Source organism: Chlorocebus sabaeus, chromosome 8 (genome assembly GCF_047675955.1).
Source record: "Chlorocebus sabaeus isolate Y175 chromosome 8, mChlSab1.0.hap1, whole genome shotgun sequence".
NCBI lineage: Eukaryota > Metazoa > Chordata > Mammalia > Primates > Cercopithecidae > Chlorocebus > Chlorocebus sabaeus.
In genome coordinates this window covers 74,434,647-74,461,197 of record NC_132911.1, presented here as the reverse complement: position 1 = coordinate 74,461,197, position 26,551 = coordinate 74,434,647, and the positions used below count along the sequence as shown (strand labels likewise).

The window sequence follows — 26,551 nt, the reverse complement described above, 5'->3', positions numbered from 1 at the left end:
CAAAGTGATGTTATATTTTATGAATATAGTGTGGAATAATTAAATCAAACTAATTAACATATCCTTCATTTTGAAAACTTTGTTTTTGTGGTGAGAGCATTTGAAATTTAAGAATTTTGATGTGTATAATACACTATTGTTAACTATACTTTCCATGCTGTACAATAGATCTCAAAATACAAAACAGTAAAAAGCCCATTGAGCCCTTCCTTTCCAGGGGCCTAGAAGAAAATCCCAAAGTTAATTTGGAACTCAGAAAGTTAATTTAGAATTTGATTTTGGGAAGCTTGTCGAAATTATCAAAGGCTTAAAATACTTGATCAAAATAGGATCACAGGTCACTGTGAAATTAAGTCATTCATTTAATCAGTGTGATAATAAAAGGATTTCAAAAGGCAAATATTGAAAGTTATGTATTTGTAGATAAAACCTTAGTTCTTTAATAGAGATGACTCGCAACACTTAACTAAAGACAACATGAAGCACAGGGAATCATATTGATAAAACACAGAATCCTTGTTTTCTAGACTGGTTACCTAAAAGATAAAAACCTTTCATTATTTTTTATTAAGAGCGCTCCTCCAAGAAAACCTTGTTTTAACAGAGTATCAGATTACCTGTTTTGTGTTAGTGTACTTTGATATTAATGCTCAGTTTTTAGAAAAACTTTTAATTTCCTTCCAATTTTAGCCAGTTTGATTACACGTAAAATTTCTTTTGTAAGTTTCATTTTTCATAAACCTTCTACAGCCTGCTTTTTATTTTTTTCTTTTTTTTTTCTTTTTTGAGACAGAGGCTCGCTCTGTTGCCCAGGGTGGAGTGCAGTGGCGCGATCTCTGCTCACTGCAAGCTCCACATCCCGGTTTCAAGCCATTCTCCTGCCTTAGCCTCCCGAGTAGCTGGGACTATAGGCGCAAGCCACCACGCCCAGCTATAATTTTTTGTATTATTATTATTATTATTATTATTATTATTATTATTTTTAGTAGAGACGGGGTTTCACCGTGTTGGCCAGGATGGTCTCGATCTCCTGACCTCGTGATAGGCCTGCCTCAGCCTCCCAAAGTGCTGGGATTATAGGGGTGAGCCACCGCGCTCGGCTTCTACAGCCCTTCTTATATCCTATGCTTTTTACTCATATTGGAACAACCAGTCACTCTAGGACAAAAATTACTGTCTTTTTCTCTTAATAAAAACATAACTTTCATGTAAGCCTGACTTACCAAAAAACCACATTCCTATCCTTGCATAGTTTTTTCTCTTATTTCTAGTTTTAATTATCATAGAGTTTTTAAGTTAGTGATCTTAATTTATAGAGAAAACTGAGGTAGTAATAAGCAATTTGAGCTGTTTTGTATCGGTATTTTGTAGATGAGCATTGTTTCAAAATTTTTAGAACACATTTTCTCATAATGCAGTTTTTTTAACAGACCCAAATATATAGCTTCCATATAAAAACAAGATGTTGAAATACATATACTTTAAACTTGTATTCATCAATTAATGTTTCAGCATTTTAATTTACATAGAAATGAGGCAGACATTTCACGAATATCTGTTACTTTAAGATTCCATGTTACTGAAAAGGAATTTTTAAATTTTGAAAAGTTAATTTATAAACATTTATCCTATTCACATTCACCTAATGTATTCATTCTTAATAGTTATATTTGAATTGCTCATGGAAAACAAGGCTACCCATCTTCTTTTTTGACAAATCAGACAGTTATCAAAAATATCACAAAAGCAAAGAAACCAAAAACTTAAACTTAGTTTTTCCCTCTCCCTTTTACTTCCACGTCTGACATGTATCAAGCAATTTATTTTCGTGTGTATTCGGCAATAAGGTTGGATTTTATAGTTTTAAGATCTTAAATATCTAGGAGATAAGCCTGTTTGACTAGTAAAACTAGGTTTAAAGAAAGTATGCTTGCATTATAATTGGTGTTAGCAATTCCGATTTTTTTTATTTTAATAATAATTTTAAAACTAGCTTTATTTACCAAAGATGATCTCAGATCACCTGAAGTAAAAGACATTAGAGTTAGTTTCTGTTTTCTGAGAGAATATTTATTTAAGCATCACTTTTTAAAAGCCAGCTAGAGTATTTATTTATTTATTTATTTATTTATTTATTTATTTGAGACAGGGTCTCTGTCGCCTATACTAATGTGCAGTGGTGTCATCATGGCTCACTGTAACCTCCACCTCCCGGGCTCAGGTGATCCTCCCACCTCAGCCTCCCAAGTAGCTGGGACCATAGTCCTATACCACCACGCCTGGCAAATTTTTGTATTTTTTGTAGAGTCAGGGTTTCACCATGTTGCTCAGGCTGGTGTCAAACCCCTGGGCTTAAGCGACCTGCCCATCTCAGCCTCCTAAAGTATTGGGATTACAGGTGTTAGCCACCATGCCTGGCCTAAATAGAGCTCTTTTATAAATTTCAGAAACATCATCCAAGGTACATAACATACATAATAGACATACACAGATGTACAGATGCCAATTTCCCAATAATTTGTCTCCCTGTTTCAGATTATCCATCTTTCCTGTTTCATTGCTCTAGTCAGTTGTTAGCTAGGCAACCCTAAATTTGTACTTCCAAAGGCATGAATCTTAAGGTGGAAAGTTTACTTCTCAAAGGCACTGGGGAAAAAATGGAAGTTTCTTTTCAGAAAGAGCTTAGGCCATATTGTCTTTTGTCAGATGTCAGTGGTATAGAGACTGTGGACTAAAATTTAGGTCTGAATATCTCCAGAGCTCATCTGGGTGGACAGAACATCCACTTCTGCTAAAACTGGATTCAGTATATTTTCCTATGACTTGGTCTTGAGATTTCTGCCTGGGTAGTGGCTATATACTGTAGTCCTGCCCTGATGGGCCTATTGAGATAGCCCACTTTTTTTTTTTCTTTTGAAACAGGGTCTCACTCTGTCACCCAGGCTGGAAGGCAGTGGCAGCCTGCCTTCGGCTTACGGCAGCCTTGACCTGGACTCAAATGATCCTCCCACTTCAGCCTCCTGAGTAGCTGGGACTACAGGCAGGTGCCACTATGCCCAGCTGATTTTTTTTGTGTTTTTTGTAGAGACGGGATTTTGCAGAGTTGCCCAGGCTTACCTCAAACTCCTGGGCTTAAGCGATCTGCCCTCCTCGCTTCTCAAAGTGCTGGGATTACAGGCATGAGCCACCATGCCTGACCAGCCACTTTTTAAGAGCACTGAGCAGGAGGAGAATTAGGTCTAGGTGTGTCAGTTCGGGAGCCACAGAGGAGGATTCAAAAGGTATGCTGAGGCCACAAAAAGCCATAGGAATTCACTGCAGAATTTTACACAAAATTTTACACAGAATTTTACACAAAAAGCCATAGGAATTCACTGCAGAATACACAACACAATTTTACATCTGTGTACTTACAGATGAGCCCAGGAGAACATTGAGAAGCCTTTTCAAAATAACCGCCTGAATGCTAGAAAGGCGTATTTTGGAAACAAATTTTGTTAGGTGGCTTTTCAGTTTAGCTTCTGTTTCTTCCCTGGATTATTGAATTCAGGGTGGAGCACATTAACAAATAGGGCTGATTAAGCATTATAACTGGACTTAGCATGGAAAACTCTGAAAAAGAAGCAAACTGGCTTGACCTGAGCACCTGACTTTTATAACACTTACCCAATGTTCCTTTGGTTTTGTAGTGGGGTAGTAACTAAGTGAAATGGCTGGCAACTTGAATTTTTTTGTCAAGTAGTTTTAACTGTTTCATTTGCCTTTTGTAAAGTGTTTTTAAAGTGGCAATAAACAATTTTTTGAAAACTTAATTTTTTTTTTTTTTTTTTTTTTAAAGAGATAGGGTCTCACTCTGTCACCCAGGCTGGAATACAGTGACATGATCATAGCTCACTGCAGCCTCAAATTCCTGGCCTCAAGCAATCCTCCTGCCTTGGCCTCCCAAAGTGTTTAGATTACAGGTATGAGCCACTGCGTTGGCCTGAAATCTTTTTAGAAGCTTCTGCATACCAATAGATGCCCCTGGGTTGGCCTAAATTAGGACTCCTTATTTTTAAATGGACTTCTTAAAGTGCAATGCTGTTCATCTGAAATGCTCCATGTAATGGCCATTGTAATTCTAAATTATCTTTGTTGTGATTTTGCCATTTTTATCAGTATTTTCTAGCTTCTGGGACCTAACACTTACTCATATAAAAGACAGGTTTATACAGAAGGTGGAGTATAAAGTTCTGTAGAAATTAAGGATCTTATTTTTTATCTTGAATGTTGGATCTCTCAAATCTGAAGTTAAAGCGTAAGAGGGAAATGCCACAGTGTTAGGTTGTGCAATGCTTTCGGTGTGCCTTTTTGTGCAGATACTTCCTGAAGATGGTGGCACTGCTGTGTTTTGTGGCCAGTTTATCCTCTGAGGACAGTCTTATCTTTTCACATGCGGTTAATCTAACAGCTCTTAAGTGCTTGAACCTGGTCCACCAGTCAAGTTGTGACTTTTGGCACTGGGATCCCCTTGACTAACTAGCCAGTGATTTCCCCCTACCAAAGCACACAAGAAAAAGAAACAAAGACGATAGAATCCAAATTTCTGTGAATTCTGAAAGCTGGAGATCACACCCTCTACAATAATAGCCACTCATTGTAGCTGCGGTCAATTGCCTTTAAAACTGCAACTCTTGCTAGCCACTGCAGACCCCAAGAGTTCATATGCTCTCTTACAGCACAAACTAACCCTGGATTCAAAAGTCAAAACTATCCAGGGGCTCCACGCAGAGATCAGAGTCTGAACTGTGAGGAACAGTATAAGGAAGACAGGGGACTTATAAAAGAGATGGGCAGCACCTCTCCTGCATTCCCCACGGGGTCTCAGGCGTCATCAGCAGTGTTTTCCAGGTCCCACTGTTGGGCACCAGAACTATTAAAAGACAAAATTACAAAAAATTTAGTTATAGACTTGATTGGCTTTTATTTTATTTAACATCAGGTTACTTTTTGGTAAGGGTTAAAGCAGAGGGGACTTCCTTATTACACTGGCTCAGGAAGACTGTAATCTCCCATTTTCAGAAAAAAACTGATCTGTTTTGGCATCTGTCTCCTTCCTTAAAGTTTCAGTTTGATTATGTGGCGTAGCATGAGTAATTCCAGTTTGGTCTGGTCTGTTCTGTTGGGACCTAGTGTAGGAGCTCAGTCCAAAACAATGGCCTCCCATAATTTTTGTTTAACAATACCCAGAAGTGGGATTGCTGGATCTGAATGAGTAATTTCTTGAATGATCTGGAAACAAAACCTGAGTGCTGTTTTAGAGAGTTCTATGGGGATTGAAATGAAGTGTTTGGCATTTGTTTAGGAAGGTGTCTGGCTTCTTGGAGTTGGTTGAGGTACTATCATAGGGGACACCCCAGGAGTTGGTAAAAACATGGTGCCTTTAAAATAGCTCACTGAACACGCTTGAGCCCTCATAAACCAAGTTCAGTCTCCAAATCTAGTAAGACTTTGCTTTCAGCCATATGGTGCTTTGACTCAAGAAGAAACTAGACTCTTAGTGTTCACACAAACATAGTTTATTTACCGAGAGCAGATTTTGCATCTAGGCCTACCCTCTGTATTGTTTCTGAAGGTGATGCTGCATTCTCCTTACCTTATGCGTTGCGCGGATGACTCTCCCTAGAAAGCATGTACTGCAATACCTCAGCTGTTTCGTCATTAACAGAGGAGGCTCACATTCAAAGCAATGTTCCTTTAGGAATTTTCTTTAGAAGTTCCAGTCATATATTTAACTCAGTTTCTGCTTACCATAATATTATACCCCAGCAGGGCAGTGTTTCATCGGAATCAGATTAGGGCTCAATTCAGTCCTGAGCCCTCCTGATTTCTCTCTCTTTGTTCCTCTCTGGAGGGTTTTCAGGGCCGCCAGCTGTGTGGCCTGTTTGAAAGCATTAGGTTGTGGATGAGGCTTGTAGCAGGAATGTGGGTTTGCTATTAGTGTTGCAAAATCACTTCTTAGGTAGAGAATGGTACCTTCCTCCTGCCTCCTGCAGTCTGGTTTTAGATTATTTTTCTTGTGGTTTTGGTTTGTGAGTGTGTCCTCTTGGCTTTCTTTTCCTTTATTCCTTTTCCCTTTGTTTACACAGATAGTGAAGAAAAGAATAAGCAAGATATATTTTTGTATTTGTTTATAGTGTCAAGTTTTATAGGCGACTTCCCCTTTGTCTTGTGTAGTATAAGGTCAGGATAGTTAAAATGTTTGGAATCATTAGATTTAACTTACTTTCCCAATAATGCTTTTATTGTTTTGGTATAGAATATAAGTATTAATAATATGGTTATAATTTAGAAGGTATGAACATGAAAGAATCTACCCATAATGGCATCATCCATACACAACCACTTATAGTGTTTTAATGTATTTTCTTTTGGGTCTCTAAGAGGTTATGCTGTTTGTTTTGTTTTTTAAGTGCCTTTGCTGGAAATGAAATGTCATAGGTTGGAATTTTACCTCATTTTCTCACTTCTTTCTTTTTCTTAGAGATGTTGAATGCCCAAAAAGACAGCTGAAAGAGGAAGAAATCAAACATAGTATTATGACTTTTGTATCATCAGTATCATCAACAAGCTAGATGATCAACCCTTTATAATCAGTGTCAAATATCGTACCTGATTTCTGTAAGACATAGTCAAAAAATGATTGTGAGGCACAATGCATTGCCTTCCTTAGCTCGCCAAAACTTCTTTACCTTCCAGTATTTTATTGAACATGTTGGAGATTTAGGACACTCAAATAAATGAAAAGGCTCAGATATGTAGGAGTGAGTGGTGTCAACCCACATCAGCGTTTATCATTTCAGCCTTCCTGCTAGATAAAATGAATAAGTTGAATGAAATGTCTACTAGAAAGCATTGATTACATAGTACACTTGCATTTCTATTGTAGGCCTTAGGAGACATGGTTCAATTCTCAAGTCATTATATAACTGAGAAAGACAACAGTCTTGTTCACACATACAGTAATATGGTTTTAATATTCAAGAAAAGCGTAGCAGTTGCTGAAAAACAATTGTGGAATGCTTAAATATGAATCTTTTTCATTACCCTTTTGTTGTTGTTTGTTGAGACAGAGTCTCGCTCTGTGGCCCAGGCTGGAGTGCAGTGGCACGATCTCAGCTCACTGCAAGCTCCGCCTCCCGGGTTCACGCCATTCTCCTGCCTCAGCCTCCCGAGTAGCTGGGACTACAGGTGCCCGCCACCACACCCGGCTAATTTTTTAGTATTTTAGTAGAGACAGGGTTTCACCATGTTAGCCAGGATGGTCTCGATCTCCAGACCTCATGATCCTCCTGCCTCGGCCTCCCAGAGTGCTGGGATTACAGGCGTGAGCCACCATGCCTGGCCTTTTTCATTACTTTTTAAATTATATTTTACATTTAGGAAATAAATGCTGCTTGGTTTCATATTTAAAAACCATTTCAAAACCCTCACTTTTCAGTGTTTCAGGGATTTTGTTCTGGTTTAACAATCTGCAGAGTGTAAATTTCTTGTTATATCCATCATACAGGCTTATTACATCATGGAATTTAGGCATTGGAGGTGGTAGTTTTTTTTTAATGTGACCTTCCAGAATTATGCTGTTTGTTATTGTTTTTGTAAGTGGTTTGTAAGTAGTTTAGACTTTATTCCTTAATCTAGCATTTGGAGTCTAAACTCACTTGCAGAAAGGTCACTTTATATAATTTTACTCCATAGATAGAAATAGGATAATATAGGTTGGTGAAACATATTATAATGCCTTTATGAGTCTTTGTGGCATTCTCTACTTTATTTTAAAATATGACTTATTTATTTGTGGACAAGGCAGTTGCCTTTTTTTTTTTTTTTTTTTTTTTTTTGAGATGGAGTCTAGCTCTGTTGCTCAGGCTGGAGTGCAGTGGCGGGATCTCCATTCACTGCAAGATCTGCTGCCCGGGTTCACACCATTATCCTACCTCAGCCTCCCGAGTAGCTGGGACTATAGGCACCCAACACCATTCCTGGCTAATTCTTTTTTTTTTTTTTTTTTTTTAGTAGAGACGGGGTTTCACCGTAGCCAGGATGGTCTCAATCTCCTGACCTCGTGATCTGCCCACCTCGGCCTCCCAGAGTGCTGGGATTACAGGCATGAGCTACCGTGCCTGGCCGGCAGTTTCTTTTGAAATTTACTCTCTGTTTATGGCTTGGTTAACAGATCACCTTCTGAATTATAAAATGGATATAATAGGGGGACTGTGGGGGAGGTGGGGAGAAACATTTTAAGGATTAGGAAGTGACTGACATATCTAAAATCTTTTAGCCAACACTGAGTACTTCTATTCCTAAAAAATTTTTCGTGTATATACCTTTAAAGTAAATATATAACTTACTCTGTTGTTAATTCTTCCAGTTTTAAACAGAAATTTGATTTGTGAATTACATAAGCATAACATTTCATATATATGAGGTGAAGTGTGAGGTTTGAGACTAGAGCCCACAATCTCTTATTTTCTCAAAATAACTCTTTTCAACTTCCCGAGTTACCACTGTTGCCAGTGACAAGTCATACCTCTTTGCCTGAAGTGGTAAGTTATACCACTTCTAAAATACCATTACTAAAAACAGCTCATTTCTAAGCTGCCCTTACATTTTCAAAAGCATTTGAAGGTATTTTTGGACTTGCTCAACACTATTAGTTAGAAGTAAAAAGAAACTGTGTTTGGTTATTAGGGAACTCATCGTTGCCTAGAGGAAGGGTGGGAAATGCCTAATCCCTTTGGGAATAAATAGATACATCTAGTGTTATAAAATCATGAGCACAAGATAAATTCAGATTAGCTAATTAGCCTTTGCCTCATCATTTGCTATTTTATAAATAGGGCAAAAACCACACTTATATTAATAGTTACTTCCATGTTACAAGTAGGTTAATGGGCTCAGTGATTAAGTAATTTATCTTCCCCTTTACCTGTAAATGTTTGTTCCCAATTTTAGAGACAGATCCCTATAATAGTTTAAGATGGATTCAAATGTTATTTCTCTGATGTAATTTCCCCCCAATTACCTGTCTTTGCTAATATGTATTTAAAGTGTACACTTCATCTGAATTGAGGTCTCCCCAGATTTTTCAGTGTCAGTTCTGGGTATATGATTTAGCTACAGAAGGAGACCTTTTAATATGATATAATGTCATTTGTGTCACAAGAATACACTTTAAGATTATGAGAAGATTTTTTACCATAGTTCTCTATTCCAAGTTGCTGTTGATTACGAAGTACAATATTGGGTCAACAGCTTTTCAGGAAATGAAAAAAGGAACACTGTCATGTTAAATGTACAAATTGTAAGATAATTTATCTTTTCAGAAAAGATGAAAATATGTATGTTAGAGAAATAAGGAAAAACTATAATAATTTTGTTTTTTATTTAGGAAATGATCATCTTTTAAAAATGTACAGAAGTATTTTCCAAGATGATTTTGTTCATTGGAACAAAAGTGCTTTAGAATGACCATTGGTATTTTATAAAAAGTCTGAAATATGTATCAGTCAGCAATTTTGTGAAATGCTAGATTAAATTAAAGACCTTATGTACATTATTAATCTACAAATATTCCAAATCTTATTTCACTACAGACCCCCTTTTTCCCCAAGAAAGATACATTGATTTAGGAAATCCTAATAGATGGTAATATTTTGATAATGTGTTAAGCCACTGGGATTTTCTTGTTCCAGGAGTCTTGAAAATAATTTTGAGATTTAGAGGCCTAAAATTGTACTGTTTTAGGGAATTTGAGACTATGACATTGGATTTAAAGAAACAGTATATTCATTTGAAAATAAACACCATTTTTTCCCCTTCCTTATAGTTCTTGTGGATTTAAAAGTGGCTTGTTTCTGGAAATCTCTTGCGTGAGCACTGAGCTAGAGTCAGAAGATCTAATTTCCACGTTTTTCTCGGCTAAATGACTTTAATCAAACCACGTCACTTGACTCAGCCTCCCTTTTGGCATTTTCCTAATGCACATGAAAATTACAGGCTCAACATACCTCACAGAGTTGTTGTAAAGATAAAACAAGATAAGTAGTCTATCTCTAGACATTTGAAACTTGTAAAGTGTTTAGTGCAAGATTAAGGAAATAATTGTACCTTAATTAAGCAAATGGAAGATGTGAGTGCCTTAAAACCCTGTTTAGACTAATGGCTCTTTATTTGAGGATGGTAGAATTTGTTTAGAGCTAAACAGGATTTGGGCACAATTGTGCCACTCCTTTTGTCACTGAGGAAACTGAGGACTAGAAATGTTAAGTGATTGGCCTTGGGTCTCACGGAGATCCAGGAAGATGGCCAGGTCTTCTGACGCATGTTCTGATGCCATGCCAGTCTCTAGACCAGTCTAGAAGAGAACAATGAGCTGTCTGTTAAGTAAGACATTCTTCAGTATCTTCTTCCCAGATATTGCAACTTTTTTATAATGGAATGTTAGTAGTGTTATTTTAAAGATCTTAATGATGTTCTTGTTCAGTGCACTGTTACGATTTTTATACTGTGTTTTGGATAAAAAATTAATAAGTTGCTTTTTAGCAATGATAATTTTTTTCTTTTTTGCGTCACATTTTTAAAAAGAAATTCTGACAAATTACCGTGTAATGTGCTAAAACAAATTATGAGAAAAAAGAAAATACGTTAGTTTATAATTCTGTTATTGTTTCATTGTCATCTGTGCGATATTGACATTTAGAGCACATAGCACTTGTTACCACTTTCCCCCACCCCATTCCTTTAAAAATATTTTCAAGAGAAAATGAAAAGGACAGATGTGTTTCTTTGTGACCTCTTTTGAAAACATCGTTTTTTTCTTTGCCTCAAATATTACTGGGATAAAAAATAGCGTTGCTTATTTTTCTTGGCCACACTTAAAAACATAACTGAGAAATAAATGTGTTATCAGTCAACAGATACTTGCTGAGAATCTGTTACCGAGATATTGTGCTAGTTGCTAATGATTTTAAGACATACTATGGTCTTTTGCCTAAGAGACCATAAACATAGTTATTTACGGCTTTGTTCTTTTACAGTGTGATATGAAACATTTTATTTTATTTAAAAATACCATGTAGAATAATTTATTTGTTCTTTTTGGCATTGTATGAAATTTGAATAGAGAAATGCTACAAATAGAAAGGTGTGAATAATTTTAGAGCCCTGAGGATGATATGAAAGGTTAAATTGTCTATGCTTTAATAAAAGGAGCAGTTAAAAATTATTTTAGTCACTGGAATAGTGAGTGTGTTTGTTTGAATTGTAGCACACCTAGACAGAAATAAATCTTGTTAAAACAACAACTTACTACTGACCTTACTTGCTTTGCCCATTTTAGGTCCTAGGATCTTGACTACAGTAAAATAGAAACGATCTACTATGCACATTTGTAAGGGTATCTTTAAAAGGTTTTTTAACCTGATACTTTATGAAGAAAAAATAAAAAGAATTCGTTACGCATGCCTTGAATTTATGGTCTGAAATCAGAACCCAAACATTTTATTATATACTATAGTTAACTAAAGTGTGTTTAAATACTACAAACTACAAATAACTTTTTGTGGGATTTTGATTCAATCTTCATTTCCTTCTCATAGAGGAATTCAAACTCTTGGTCACTCTATGAGATTGGTGGTAGTGGTGTTTTTTTGTTTGTGTGGTTTTTTTTTTGTTTTTTTTTTTTTTTTGAGCCAGAGTCTTGCTCTGTCGCTCAGGCTAGAGTGCAGTGGTGTGATCTCGGCTCACTGCAACCTCTGTCTCCTGGGTTCAAGCAATTCTTGTGCTTCAGCCTCCCAAGAAGCTGGGATTACATCTGCCACCATACCCAGATAATTTTTGTATTTTTAGGAGAGACGGAGTTTTGCCATGTTGGCCTTGCTGGTGTTGAACTCCTGGCCTCAAGCAGTGCTCCCTCCTTGGCCTCCTAAAGTGCTGGATTACAGGTGTGAGCCACAGCACCTGGCCTGTGTTTTGATTTGATCTGAATTGTTAGTTATGTCCATAAAAAGCTAGCTATTTTTTGTTTGGTTTCGTTTTTTGTTGTTGTTGTTTGTTTTCAAGACAGGGTCTTGCTCTGTCTCCATGCTGGAGTGCAATGGCGTGATCACTGCTCACTGCAGCCACAATCTCCTGGGCTCAAACGATCCTCCTGCCTCAGCCTCCTGAGTAGCTGGGACCACAGATGTGCACCACCACACTCTGCTAACTTCTTGTTTATTTTTGGTAGAGATGGTGTCTCACTATGTTGCCCATGCTGGTCTGGAACTCCTAGGTTCAAGCAATCCTCCCATGTCGACCTCCCAAAGTGTTGGAATTACAGGTGTTTGCCACTGCACTTGGCCAAAGCTAGCAATTTTTGTGGGGGAAAAAAAAAATTAAGTACTGTATATAGAAAAATGCCACTATGTACATAATGTTTTCTTGTAAGTTCCTTGAAAGTAGGACTTTTTTCGTTTTTTTAAACCATTATATTCCCAGAGCTTTTATATATCCCTGTTTACATAAAAATATATATATATCTTTGTATATGAATCTTTGTTGGGTAAATGAGTGAATGAATTTTTATTTATCCTTAAGCATCGTAATCCTTTTTTGTGTTTGTTGTCATTCTGGTTTCCAGCTTGTCTGCCTGAGATGTTTCTTTTCTTTCTTTTTTTTTTTTTTTTTTTTTGTTTTTAGAGTCCTTATTACTATTTATGAAAGGTGATTTGTTTTTGTTCTGGTGATCTGTTGTTTAAAACAATTTATTACTAATGTAGCTCATAATTCTGTGGGTTAGGAATTTGGACAGGGCACAATAGGGATGGCTTGTCTCTTCTGTATCTGGAGTCTTAGTTGGGAAGACCAGGAACTGTCAGGGGCCATAATAGATGGGCCCTGGCTGGGCATTTAATTCTCTTTTTTCATATGGCTTTTCCACATGGCCAGCTTGGGCTTCTTCATAGTATGGCAGCCTTAAGGCAGTCATACATATGTAGCAGCTCAGAATGCTAAGATCTAGGGTTTCAGTAGTCCCAGGCTGAAGCATCAAGGCTCAGAAGTCCCAGAATACTGCTGCTGCTATATTCTCTTGGTCAAGCCAGTCATTAAGGCAACCCTAGCTTCAGGGGAAGGGCAGTTACACTTCAGTTCTCAATGAGAGGTGTAGCAAAGAGTTTATTGCTGTCTTTAATCTTTCACAGTTTCTGTTCAGAGTTTTTGTTGTTTATGTCTTACTTGTCATTATTATTATTAACACTGTTGGGCTGTGGTTTATTCTAGGAGGTCTAGCAAAGTAACTACTTCCAAGTATTTAGATATCAAATGGTAATACATCATCTTTTCTCTCCATGCTGTAGTTTGTGGCCTGACTGCCTAGAGTGCTCTTTGTCCTAGATGGGCTAGAAAGAGGGGTGTTAGATTCCTTTTGATAGAAATAAGAATTTCCCGATTGGTCGTTCATGCTACAAATGAATTTCCCCCATGGAATAGAAATTCCCAGAGGAGAATACCTATAAATGTGTATCTATATCTATTTGTATGTGTGTGTATATACATGTTATATATATATACACTCACACACACGTTTTATATATATACACATACACACACACACACACGTATATGTATATATACACTCACAGATATACACATACACCCCATTTCATGGTAGATAACTTGTAGGCCAGTGGTACCCAGATTATGATTTCATGTTTCTATTTTTAAAAATTTCCCAAATCTAGAAAACTGGCATAGGAGTGCCATAATTTCAATTTTGTCTAGTCATTATATGAAAATGAAAATGACCACTTACTAGCATCACGATTTCAGGAAATAAAAGGAAAATTTAGCTCCATGAAACAGTAAGCTCATAATCTATAATAAAGGCAGATTCTTCACATTTGCTGAAATTTAGCTTTATAGAACAATAAAGCATTACATTTTTTCTTTTAGTTTTAAAAGACTTTATTATTTAGCAACAGTTCAGAGACACATTTTGGATACCACTGGTAGGGTTTTTGATTTGTCAGTGAAATTTTTGGTAAACAAAACCTGTACATGAATGATTCTTAAAATCTACATTTTATGGTCATATTTATTATGTAAATAATTGGGAATATTAACTTGGTTAATGGCTCCTATGAAAAGCACCAGTTTAGTATGTTACTAGATTCCTTTTCAATACAGAAGATTTTAGTTTAAGTCCTATAAAACAAAATTAGATTTACTAACTAAATATAAACAAAACTACCAAATCGATAAGATTTAAATTAGCACTACCATGCAAGGGTGTTTGGCTGTAACAAAATTGCTGTGTATAATCTGCTGAGCTCACGTTACATTGAGTTCGGCATGTACTGCTAGTAGCTGTGTGAAGATGTTTCAAATCCCCCACATGATTTTTCTTGGCTGAATTCATAGAAAACTTTCTCTCTCAAGATTTGACTTCAAAGAAATTAAAATACTCATCTTAACACAAATATAAGCACAAATGGAAAATTAAACAGCAATTTCAGATTTTCATCAAAATGAAAGCATGAAATTAGAAAATTTCATGGATGTTTTATGGACATTTATATACATTCTTGGTCTCTGGGACCCCCAGTTTGAAGAAAAATTTAGCCACAATAGATTGTTTTCCTAGCTGTCTCCCACCTTAGGTTTCAGAATTGTCTTCTTTTCTTTTTTAATGAAATTCCTTGTGTAAAGTAAAGTTCTCATTTTGTCACAGCCTTAAAATTTCTTTTCTTCACTGTCTTTTATCCTGCAATATTGTATTATTTCTTCCGTTTTCTTTGCTTATGTAGGTACAACAGCCAATAACTGAATAATCTTGTTAGTGAAACCTTTTTGGGTAACTCATTGTTAAGTTGGTGCTTGTGACTGTGTAAGGCTGGCTGTTAGAAAGTATCTTCTTGATATCAAATCCTTTTCTTTGAGGGAATAAGGAGTTGGGTAGAGCACGAATTGCAGAGAAGGGAGCCTGGCAGAGGAAGCGGTGATAGCAGCAACCTGGGAGAGCGGAGGCCTTGAATTCAGAATGACCTGAATTCAGTTGGTATTTCTTCCTCTTGCTTTAACTTGAGTAAATTGCTTAACTTCTTTTTTAGTTTCCTCATCTGCAAAATGGATTTTTAAGAGACGAGATCTTGCTCTGTCACCCAGGCTGGAGTGCGATGGCACAAACATAGCTCACTGCAGCCTCAACCTCCCAGGCTCAAGTAATCCTCCAGCCTCAGCCCCTCAAGTAGCTGGGACTGCAGGCACACACCACCATACCTGGCTAATTTTTGTATTTTTTGTAGAGACGGTGTTTCGCCTTGTTTCCCAGGCTGGTCTCGAATTCCTGAGCCCAGTAATCCTCCTGCCTCAGCCTCCCGAAGTGCTGGTGCTGGGATTACAGACATAAGCCACTGCGCCCGACCAGCATGTAAAATTTATAGCAGGGTAACTGACATCTATTTCATAACAAAAGGTAGCTCCTGTTGTTCTGTATGCTTAGGGTGTTGGAATGCTCATCTCGAGATCTATCCCGTTTTATTTATGTTTTGTACGTTAGATATGTTATCAATAAATTCTGGCTTCACAACTAAGTCAGAAGGCCCTTTCACACCATTTTGTGTACATAGTGTCCTTCCATGACATGGAGGTTGAATAGCAATTGGTTAAGATATGATAGTGAGGCCCAAGTTTTAATGATATATTTGTTCCTGGGTTCATAGAAACTCCATTAGTCATGATGACTGGGAGAAGTCCTGTCATCAGTAAAGGTACTAATCTCTTTGAGCCTTAGATTTCCATCTGTGAAACTCAGTAGTTGAAACTTGATTTCTAAGTTTGCGCTAGATCTCATTTTTTCCAGTATTCCTCAATGTTTTTGTTAGAACCCAGGCACCTAGTAAAATGAAAAATCCCGTTTTTAGTTTTTTAGGAAGATGACAAACTCTATAGTCCTACACAGTAGGGGCACATTTCTTATGCAGTCTGTTTTCTGATAACATTTCTTCTGAGTGACATTTGGATCCATGGAGGAGGGGGGTGACTCAGTAAAATACAGAAAGTTGATTAAAATGTGGCTAGGGCTGGGCGCGGTGGCTCAAACCTGTAATCCCAGCACTTTGGGAGGCCGAGACAGGCGGATCACGAGGTCAGGAGATGGAGACCATCCTGGCTAACACGGTGAAACCCCATCTCTACTAAAAAGTACAAAAAAAAAACTAGCCGGGGGAGGTGGCGGGTGCCTGTAGTCCCAGCTACTCGGGAGGCTGAGGCAGGAGAATGGCGTGAACCCCAGAGGAGGAGCTTGCAGTGAGCTGAGATCCGGCCACTACACTCCAGCCTGGGTGACAGAGCAAGACTCCGTCTCAAAAAACAAACAAACAAACAAAATGTGGCTAGGTACTAACTGCTCCACAGGTAAGTTCTTCACTGTCCTGCACAGTGAGATGCAAAGCTTTTCTCTTAGTCTGGTGCTAGCTTTTGGAATACTACATTCTTTCTACAACTCTGTAAAATATTGACATACTTAATCACATAATACATAATTATAATTTGAGTCAGAAAATAAACTTATATTTGTTTCATTAAAACATTATGGCTATGAATACCTGTTATACACACTTGTGAGCTGTTTTCAACTGTTTTTATTTTTAAAATACTGTTCATTTGGTGCTTGCTATCCCTTGTTTTGGTGGGTTGGTGCTGCCTAGCAGGCAGGCAGAGCAGTAAAAATACAGGTCCTGTGCTCGGGCAGTCCTGGGTTTGACATCCAGGTCCGTTGTAAGTTTTTCGACTTTAGATAAATTGTGTTACCTTACTGTCTTCCTTTTTAAGGAGACACCTCCTCTCCTGCCCTCCTACATGCTTTGTGTGCATTTTAAAAAATTAATGTTCTCTTTATTGTGTTGAAATAATGATTTTATCTTAATGCGGTCATGTTCTCTTGATAGATTTGACCTCTCTGTAGGAGGTGGGAATTGACAGTAACCATCATTTGGGGAAGGGTGCCTTTGGTGGCAAGTTTGTGCTGGTTCTTCTGAGGCTATCTTTGAGGGTACTTCAGGTATAGGGGGTTAAAGACTGCCCCTGCACTTTGTAGATATATGTATACAATGTTAATGTTGGCTGGGCATGGTGGGTCATGCCTGTAAAACCAGCACTTTGGGAGGAGTAGGTGGGAAGATCACTTGAGGCCAGGAGTTCCAAGTCCAGCTTGAGCAACATTAGCAAAACCCCGTCTCTGCAGAAAAAAAAAAAAAGAATGAATAAATAGATATGAAAATCAGCCAGGTGTGGTGGTGCATGCCTATAGTCCTAGCTACTCAGGAGGCCAAGGTGGGTAGATCAACTGAGCCCAGGAGGTCGAGGCTGCAGTGAGCTGTAATTGCGCCACAGCACTCCAGCCTGAGCAACAGAGCAAGACCCTGTCTCAAAAAAAAAAAAAAAAAAAAAGCTAGTTACTTCTGGTTCACTTTCTTTTCTTACCCCGTGGTCTTAAAATATTGTGCTTGTAGTCACCAGGCGCAGTTGCTCACATCTGTAATTCCAGCACTTTGAGAGGCCAAGGCGGGTGGATCACGAGCTCAGGAGTTCAAGAACAGCCTGGCCAAGATGATGAAACCCCGTCTCTACTTAAAAAAAAAAAAAAAAACCAAAAAAAAAATTAGCCAGGCGTGGTGGCGGGCGCCTGTAATCCCAGCCACTCAGGAGGCTGAAGCAGAGAATTGCTTGAACCTGGGAGGCGGAGGTAGCAGTGAGCTGAAGTCATGTCACCGCACTCCAGCCTCGGTGACAGTGCGAGACTCGTCTCAAAAAAAAAAAAAAAAAAAAAAATTATGCATATAGTCATGCATCACCTAAATGCATTCTGAGTATTGCGTAATTAGGCAAGAGTATACTCACACAAACCTAGATGGTCTAGCCTGCTACGTATCTAGGCTATCTGATGAAACCCATTGTTTCTAGGCTACAAACCTGTGCAGCATGTTACTATACTGAATACTGTGGGCAGTTGTAACACAATGGGAAATATTTGTGTATGTAAACATGTCTAAATATAAAGAAGGTGCAGTAAAAATATGATATAATATTACGGGACCACCATGGGATATGCAGTGTGTCATTGACTAATGTTGTTATGTATTGCATGACTGTATATTATACAGAGTCTTGAAGTGTTTTATAGGCTCGTCTGTATTGTACCCAAGGGATATAAAAGGAAGGATTCTAGGCTCAGTTGTGTCAGAGTGGTCATTGCAACAGTAATTAGGGGAAACAAGCTAAGGAGAAGATGAATTTCTGAGGGGAGTTTATAATCTAAAAATTATCCACACTATTGGCAGAAAAACAATAAAAATTCTACTTATGGTGTGTTGGAGCCTTTTTATTTGAGGTGGGAGTGGATTGGTTGTTAGGGTGACATGCTCTTGTCTTGGTGGGGAACTACCCCTGAGCCTTTTACCTCTGTTTAAGAAAGATTAATTTCTGCCCAAGAACTTATCTTTTTTTCCCCCTGTAATTCTGTTAAAGACTGTTGTCAGTTTTTTGGCAAAGCACCCTAATAAAAGCCCTAGGACTTCTGCAGTTGTTTAAAAATTAGTAGTCCAGCAGCAGGTTATTGTCTTACCCAAAGATGGATGCAACCTCATCCTTGCCCTCAAACAGCTCACTGTCTAGAGGAGAAGATAAGTTTTAGTATAAGGTAATGATAGCAATTATTTGTACATGCTGTATCCAAGTCCTTATTTCCTTTTCACATGTCAACACTTCAGCCTTCTCTAGATTGATTTATATCTTTATCTCTCCATTGAAAGTGTCCTTATAAAGGACACCAGTAATTTCTGGTTGCCACATCAAGTAGAAATCTTAATTCCCAGTGTCATTGAACAATGTTGACCACCCTCTCCTTGGAATTATCTCCTCTGGAATTTTATAGTACTTGTCTTTGCTGGTCTTCCTCTTGTCTTTTAGGTAATTTCTTCTCATTTTCCTTGGTCAATTCCTTTTCTACATAGTTTTTACCTGTAGAAATTCCTCAAGACTTAGTTCCAGTCTGCCACCCTCCTTTCTTTATATTTTCTGCCAAAGAAATCTTAACCATTCTTTCAACTACAGATATAATATTAATTGGTTTTTTAGGTCTATCTCTGGGCAAGAATACTAGTCTTTAGAGAATTTCTGTTTTTTTTAATAGTTTTATTGCCTCTGACCATGGTAGGCAAGAGACAAGATGGAAAGGAATGGGCATAATGAGATCCATGAGTGTGATGGATATATTATTTTTCACTGTGTCATACATGTAAATTGTGGATGTGTATGTAACTAGCTTAAGAATTTTTAAACTGATTTATTTTTTCTATATATCTGTTATAATTATGGCCTATGAAGTTTTTTACATTTAGTAAGGATGAAAATTTATTCAATTGTATATCTAAATCTCTACTTGTTTAACTTATGACTAATTGTACTTTCTGAAGCTTTTTATTAAACTGAGTTAAAATAACAAAAGAACATCTTATGACTGACTTTCAGTTAACTTTAAGCACTGGTTTTATTAACCTAAAAATTTATCTGTATTAATTTGTATACCTTAATAGGCAAAATGAATAGTTGGAAAGAATAATTAGGAGGTTAGTTAATGTTTACCCATAAGTTATCAGGGCTAAATGTTATTTTAAGGGAGTTTTGCTGTGATAGTGTTGACCTTACAGAGGACTTTGGAAAATGAAAATTACCTTTAAACATTTCATTAGTTAAGAGTTATTGTCTGCAGTGGAGGTATAGTCTTTTAAACAGAGAAAGAAATCATGAGCTTGTCTGCAGTATATATAGAAGTTAATCAGTTCATTTATAAATTATTCTTCTGAGGTCTAGATGCTTATTTTTAGCACCATCAAACTTATTGGGGAACAATTTTACTTTGCATGTCTAGTCCTCATTCTTTATATTATTAAGTCTTCTGCAGTGAAACTTTGGAATTTTACTATTTTATTAAAATTCATATGAAGGCTATATATTAGGACACGTTTGCATCACAAATATATGTAATATATTTGTATAATAACAATATCATGTTCAATAATCTGAAATAGTTTTCAAAGGTAAGTCTTGAAAGTATGACTGTTTCTTCTTGGGGTTATATGCTATGAAACGTGACTTAAAGGTGTTTTTTATGTTTGAGAGTTTGTGCTTTTAAGCAAAAGGGAAAAATAAATTTTGTATTAATCATACATTATGGGTGTGCACTATGGGTATATATTCACATGTGCTTGACTGGAACTATTAAAAAATCTTAAGTAATTTGAGCAGTCCTTCCTTAGCTTTTTCTTCTGTTCCCCGTGCATTCTCTTTTTTCCTGCCAGTCTGTCTGGCTGGCTTGATTAGGGTGGTGCTGGCTGTCCCGAAACATTAAGCGTGATAGTTGTCGGGCTGCCCTTTTGTTTAGTCATCTCTTTACAACAGCCTGTTCCATGTTTTCAGTTGTCCATAAAAAAGACTTGGTTGTTTTGGGTTGACAAACATACCTTTCTTTTCTTTTTTTTTTTTTTTTTTTGAGAAAGGGTCTCACTCTGTCACCTAAGCTGGAATGCAGTGGCGCGATCACGACTCACTGCAGCCTTGACATCCGTAGGCTCAGGTGATCCTCCCATCCCAGCCTCATGAGTATCTGAGACTATAGCTGTGCGCCACCATGCCCAGCTAATTTTTTTGTATTTTTTGGAGATAGGGTTTCACCTTGTTGCCCCAGGCTGGATTCGAACTCCTGGACTCAAGTGGTATGCCTGCCCAAGCCTCCCAAAGGGTTGGAAATACAGGCGTGAGCCACCATGCCCTGCAACAGACATATCTTTATTTACATACTAGCTCTATTATCCTTTGATTGTTAGCAACTTTGAGAAAATTGTGAGGCCTACATTTGGGCTGAGAAAATAATAATGCCAAGATTTATTAACAGTGTCTGCCAAAGGTGTAGGATGTAGGGAATACCCTTTGCTGGTCTTGTTAGTACTATACCAGAAACCTCAAGAAGGCAGTTTTCAGGTTGGTTACATTTCTGCCATTTGCTTTTTCAAATAAAGTTGGCAAAAATAGCATTATCAAAACAGTGACCTTCTGTAACAGCCTAGTGGGTAAGATCGTGTATAAACTCCAGAGTCAGACTCTTGTGGGTTAGAACCCAAACTTTTGCTAGTGCATCAGCTCTCTGGCTTTAGACAAGAGTTCTTTACTCTCCAGTTAGGTTTCTGTATCTATAACGTGGACATGATAGTAGCAGGGCCTACCCTCATAGGATTGTTATGAAGATTAAATTAGGTAACACACATAAAGTTCTCCACTCAGTGCTCTCACAGAATAAGCATTCAATAAATGCTATTCATGCTATTGTTACATTGTTAAGCCAAAAAAAAATGGCACATCTCTTATTATAGTAGTTATAAATTAAAATGTTCTTTTAGCCAGTATTACAGCTGTCATTTCATTTTCTTCCCAGTTTACATTGCTTCCTCTGGGTCTGTTTCTACCCATTCATTTAAAAAATAAATAAAATGAAATATTGAGCATATCTTCTTCAGTTCTCCCCCACGCCCTACTATCAACCTACACGGCTCTAATGCTGCCAGCTGTCTTTTTATGTGTGGTGTAGATTCAGTTCTGACTTCATTTTTTGACTCAGACTAGTGAGGTGTTACTCCACCTGCTAGTTGATACTCTACTTGGCAGGTGTTCACACCACCATATGCAGCTAGAACTACCTTTACCCTTAGATCTACTCACGTGGAAACTGTAGCTATAACACAAGAAAGAGCAAGGATACACTGGTGCATTTGTGAAAAATCACTAAAATATTTTTTAACATTAAATTTCTTTTTGCTTTTTAAAAATTGAGGTATAATTTGCAGACCATAAAATGCACCCATTTTAAGTGTACTAAAGCAGGAGTTTCAGTACATTTTTATAGTCATATATATCTTGTGTCTGTTATTCATCTTTCTTTAGGACACAGTTCAGTTTTAGAACAATTTTATCACCCCACAGAGTTATCTTGTGTCCGTTTTTAGTCAGTTTCCATTTCCATATCCTGACACTGGAAACTGTCAACCTGCTTTCTGTCTTTATAGCTTTACTTTTTCTAGAAATTTCAAATAAATGGAATCATACAATACAGTATATGTTGTATTTGTGTTAGTCTTCTTTCATTTAGCATAATGTTTTTGAGGTTCATTTGTGTTGTTCACATATTGATAATTCATTCCCCTTTATTGAGTGGTATTCCATTGTATGGATGTACAGCATTTAAGAAAATCCCTTGATAAATATTTGTATTCTTTCCAATTTTTGGCTATTGTGGACAATAACTGCTGTGAACATTTCCATTCAGCTCTTTGTATGGACATCTCTTCCCCAAGAGAAATGAAAACATCAGGGATAAAATTGCATTGTGTAGTGAGAAACTTCCAAACTTTGTTCCCAAATGGCTGTACTATTGCATTTTCTCCCAGCAGTGGATTTAAAGGGGTTCTGATTTCTTCATATCCTTGTCAACACTTTGGATAATTTTACTGGTTGTGTAGAATATTTCATTGTGGTTTCAATTTCCATTTTCCTAGTAACTAATGATGTTGAGTATTTTTTCATGTACTTTTCCTTATTGTATGTCTCATGGTTAGTTACAAAATATTTTGCCCATTTAAAAATAATTGAATTATTTGTCCTATTATTAAGTTCTAAGAGATCTTTATATATTCTAGATACATGCCTTTTATCAAATAATGTAACTCCTTATGTAATATATTCTAGATATGTGTCCTTTATCAGATAATTATTTTGCAGATATCCCCGAAATTACCCCTACTCCTTCCCTTGAAACACATTCTTAGAGGGGCTTTGTGAAAACTCTCAGGACAGACCAGTAACAAGATGCTTCTTTATAACAGAGCTTTTATTACCTTCATTTTTGCTTTAAATGACAACTAGTTTCTCTTAGTAACTTACAAAATAGTTTGTAATTCTGTTTTTATGGAAGTATTTTATTCCTTTTGTTTAAAATGTTACACCAAGGTATCTGGATGTTTGGAAATTTTAGTATCTTTGTATCTCCTAAACATCTTTCTTTTTTTTCTTTTTCTTTTCTTTCTTTCTTTTTTTTTTTTTTTGAGACGGAGTCTCGCTCTGCTGCCCAGGGTGGAGTGCAGTGGCGCGATCTTGGCTCACTGCAAGCTCCACCTCCCGGGTTCACGCCATTCTCCTGCCTCAGCCTCCCGAGTAGCTGGGACTACAGGCGCCCGCCACCATGCCCGGCTAATTTTTTAGTATTTTAGTAGAGACAGGGTTTCACCGTGTTAGCCAGGATGGTCTCGATCTCCTGACCTCATGATCCTCCCGCCTCAGCCTCCCAAAGTGCTGGGATTACAGGTGTGAGCCACTGCGCCTGGCCAACATCTTTCTTTAGCATGGGTGCATTGACACTTTTGCTTCATGTTATAGTAGCTTATTAATAAAAGTTTACTGAATAGTATAGAGCCAACAGTAATCATTTAATCTCATTCCTACTAATATCACAAGTTTCAGCTCATGATTGTTGCATAATATGATGTCCTTGAGCAAATTAGTTGTTGGTATAGAATTATAATGGGCTTAAGTAGGCCAGCATAATGAATGCATTTATCCCAATAGTGCTAGAAAGAATTGATGACTCCTATTACATAAGTTTATTGCACACTATTCACTGACTGCCACTTGAGTAGAATCCATTCAGTTTATTTACTGTGATAACTTCTTATTTGCATATAGATTCTTTTTGTCTGTTTTTCATAAAGTATCTCTGACTAATACACTAGCTGCATTTCATTATATATGATGAGCTCAAGACTGGCCAGGTCTTGGTAAAAATCAAAATGCCATCTTTTTCCGTTTCTCTCCCCTGTAGACTTCTTAGATTATGAAATCAGATGTTTCTAGTGTCCAAGAAAAATAGTAATTTTGATATTAAATTGATGTTAACTTGTTTGTGCTATTGGATTCTATTTACTGTTTTAATGAGTAAAGGGCTTTTAAAGGAATTAGTAGTGCTTTAAGTTTTGATAATCCAAATTGTAAATTCTTACTGATGGATGTCATCTGAAGGAAGAAAAATCTAGTAGCTTAGTTGTAAAAACATTCCTTGGAGCTGATTAAATCTGGTAGTGTTTAATGTTTTTTTAAAAATTATTCTTAAAAAGAGATATTTTCAGTATCATTACTAGTAGCAATCAAGCCACTTGTCTTGAGTCCATAAAATATACAAAAGCAGTAAATATTAATATACATAAAATGCCTTAAGCACATACCCTTGTTTTCATATTCCTCATTTTGTTTCTTGGGAACAAGCTTAATTGGTGCAGTGGAAGAATCAGACGAAAAGCTGCAGGCTCATTTACAGTGAAGCACTTTGTTCGCAAAGACACAGACTCTGAAGAAACTTTGCAAATAGTTGCCCTCATTATTGAAAATATTCAGTTCTTCCTTTTCTTTTTCCTCTTGCAAATTATCTTGGTTATTATAACATGATTTTTACTGCCAAAAAGGCTTTCCTTGGCTGGGCATGGTGGTTCACGCCTGGAATCCTGGCATTTTGGGAGGCCAAGGCAGGAAGGTCACTTGAGGCTGGGAGTTCGAGACCAGCCCAGGCAACTTAGCAAGACCCTACCACTACAAAAAATAAAAGTTTAGCTGGGTGTGGTGGCATATGCCTGTAGTCCTAGCTACTTGGGAGGTCGGGGCGGGAGGATCACTTGATCCCAGGAGTTTGAGGTTGCAGTGAGCTGTGATAGTGCCACTGCATTCCAGCCTGGGTGACAGAACAAAACTTTTGTCTCTGAAGGGGGAAAAAAAAGATATTTCTTGAGATAACAAATTATTTAGTCATTCAGGCCTTTTGGTTCCATATAGGTAAACTGTAAGTCATGGTAAATTAAGATTAATATGTGAACTTTATTTATTTATTCAGTACACATTTTCTGCCTGTTACAGTGTGCTGGGCATGGCCCTAGGAATGCAGCGTGGGAGTAGGTCACTAGGGCCTCCTGCTTTTACTCAGCTTTTTGTCTCATAGGGAAGGCTGGTGGTCAGACAAGCAGTTAAAGTATAAGGCCGGCAACTGAGAAGTTGTAGGCACTTCATAATTCACAATGAAATGTAGCCTTATATATTTTACATTATCTTGTACAAATAAAAGTAATGCAGCAAGTCTACTTCTTGATTTACCATGCAATTTAATAAGAGATGTTATTAATGAATATTAGTTGTGTATTGATGGCAATTAACAAGTATTACTTGAAAATCAGTTATAAAAATCACATCTGCTCTAAGGAATCCAACAGGATTCTGCAGATTTTATTCATATTTATTTGTTTGTTTATATTACAGATTTCTCTTGGATTTGGCTACACACTTATAGATCTTCTGCACTGTTTACAGGCACAGGTGAGTTAACGTTGAATTCTTCATATTGGATATTTTGATATTTAATTAAAATATTTTTAAATTCTATATGTAGTTTAGGAAAGTAATATGTAAATAAGATGATTATAAATAAAAACAAACTGTATGTTTGTCTGTATTTCATTTTTATTATGAAAGTTCCTTACAAATGTATTGGAAATAACATTTAAAGGTAAAATCCTCATATCTGTTTATCAGTGGTTACTATATCTATTTGGGATGAGTTTACATTATACCTATTGAATGAGTTGATTACAATTTATTCTAATTTCATAGCTCGACATAATGTTTATATTTATTTTTATGTGTAAAAATTTGAGTGGTAGTATTTCTCATTTCTTAGCAAACTAGCATAGAAGAGGAGAAAAGGAAAGTTACTACAGATTTTAGCAGCAAATCTCACTTACAGGGGTAGATATTATAAAATGCAATGAGCCAAACTTTCTTGTCCAACCTGTGTAAAATAGCTTCTCAAGCACTCCATATCACACAGCTGTAATTGATTTTTATCATAATATTTATGATCATGTGATATATTTTTATTTATTCTTTACAACTTTCCCTACTAGCTTTGTGAACATCAGGACCATTTCTATCTTGTTCAAAACAGCATCCCTAACCCTTAGGATGGTGCCTGGTATACAGTAAAAACTAAATAAACATTTGTTAAAGTAATTATTGGGTAATAAACATTAAGAATATATTCATATTCAGAGACATTGAACTTTGTAAATACAAATAGAAATAGTTTCTTAAGCTTATTTCGTTTTTTCTTTTTGAGATGGAATCTCGCTGTTTCACCCAGGCTGGAGTGCAGTGGTGCAATCTTGGCTCACTGCAACCTCCGCCTCGTGGGTTCAAGCGATTCTCTTGCCTCAGTCTCATGAGTAGCTGGGATTACAGGTGCCCACCACTATGCACCACTAATTTTTTTTGTGTTTTTAGTAGAGACGGGGTTTCACCATGTTGGCCAGGCTGGTCTTGAGCGCCTGACCTCAAGTGATCTGCCTGCCTCAGCCTCCCAAAGTGCTTGGATTATAGGCGTGAGCCA

At 37.0% G+C, this 26,551-nt stretch overlaps 1 protein-coding gene across 11 annotated transcripts in view; it reads left to right on the top strand.

Annotated features, from left to right (window-relative positions):
* The window catches only part of NCOA2 (nuclear receptor coactivator 2), a 302,340-nt gene that overhangs the window by 85,199 nt on the left and 190,590 nt on the right, over positions 1-26,551 (top strand). For all 11 annotated transcript variants that reach the window (XM_038000414.2, XM_008000837.3, XM_038000411.2 and 8 more), the window contains exon 2: positions 25,426-25,482. The gene's annotated coding sequence lies outside the window, so the exon portion shown is untranslated. The remainder of the gene's footprint in view (positions 1-25,425; positions 25,483-26,551) is intronic.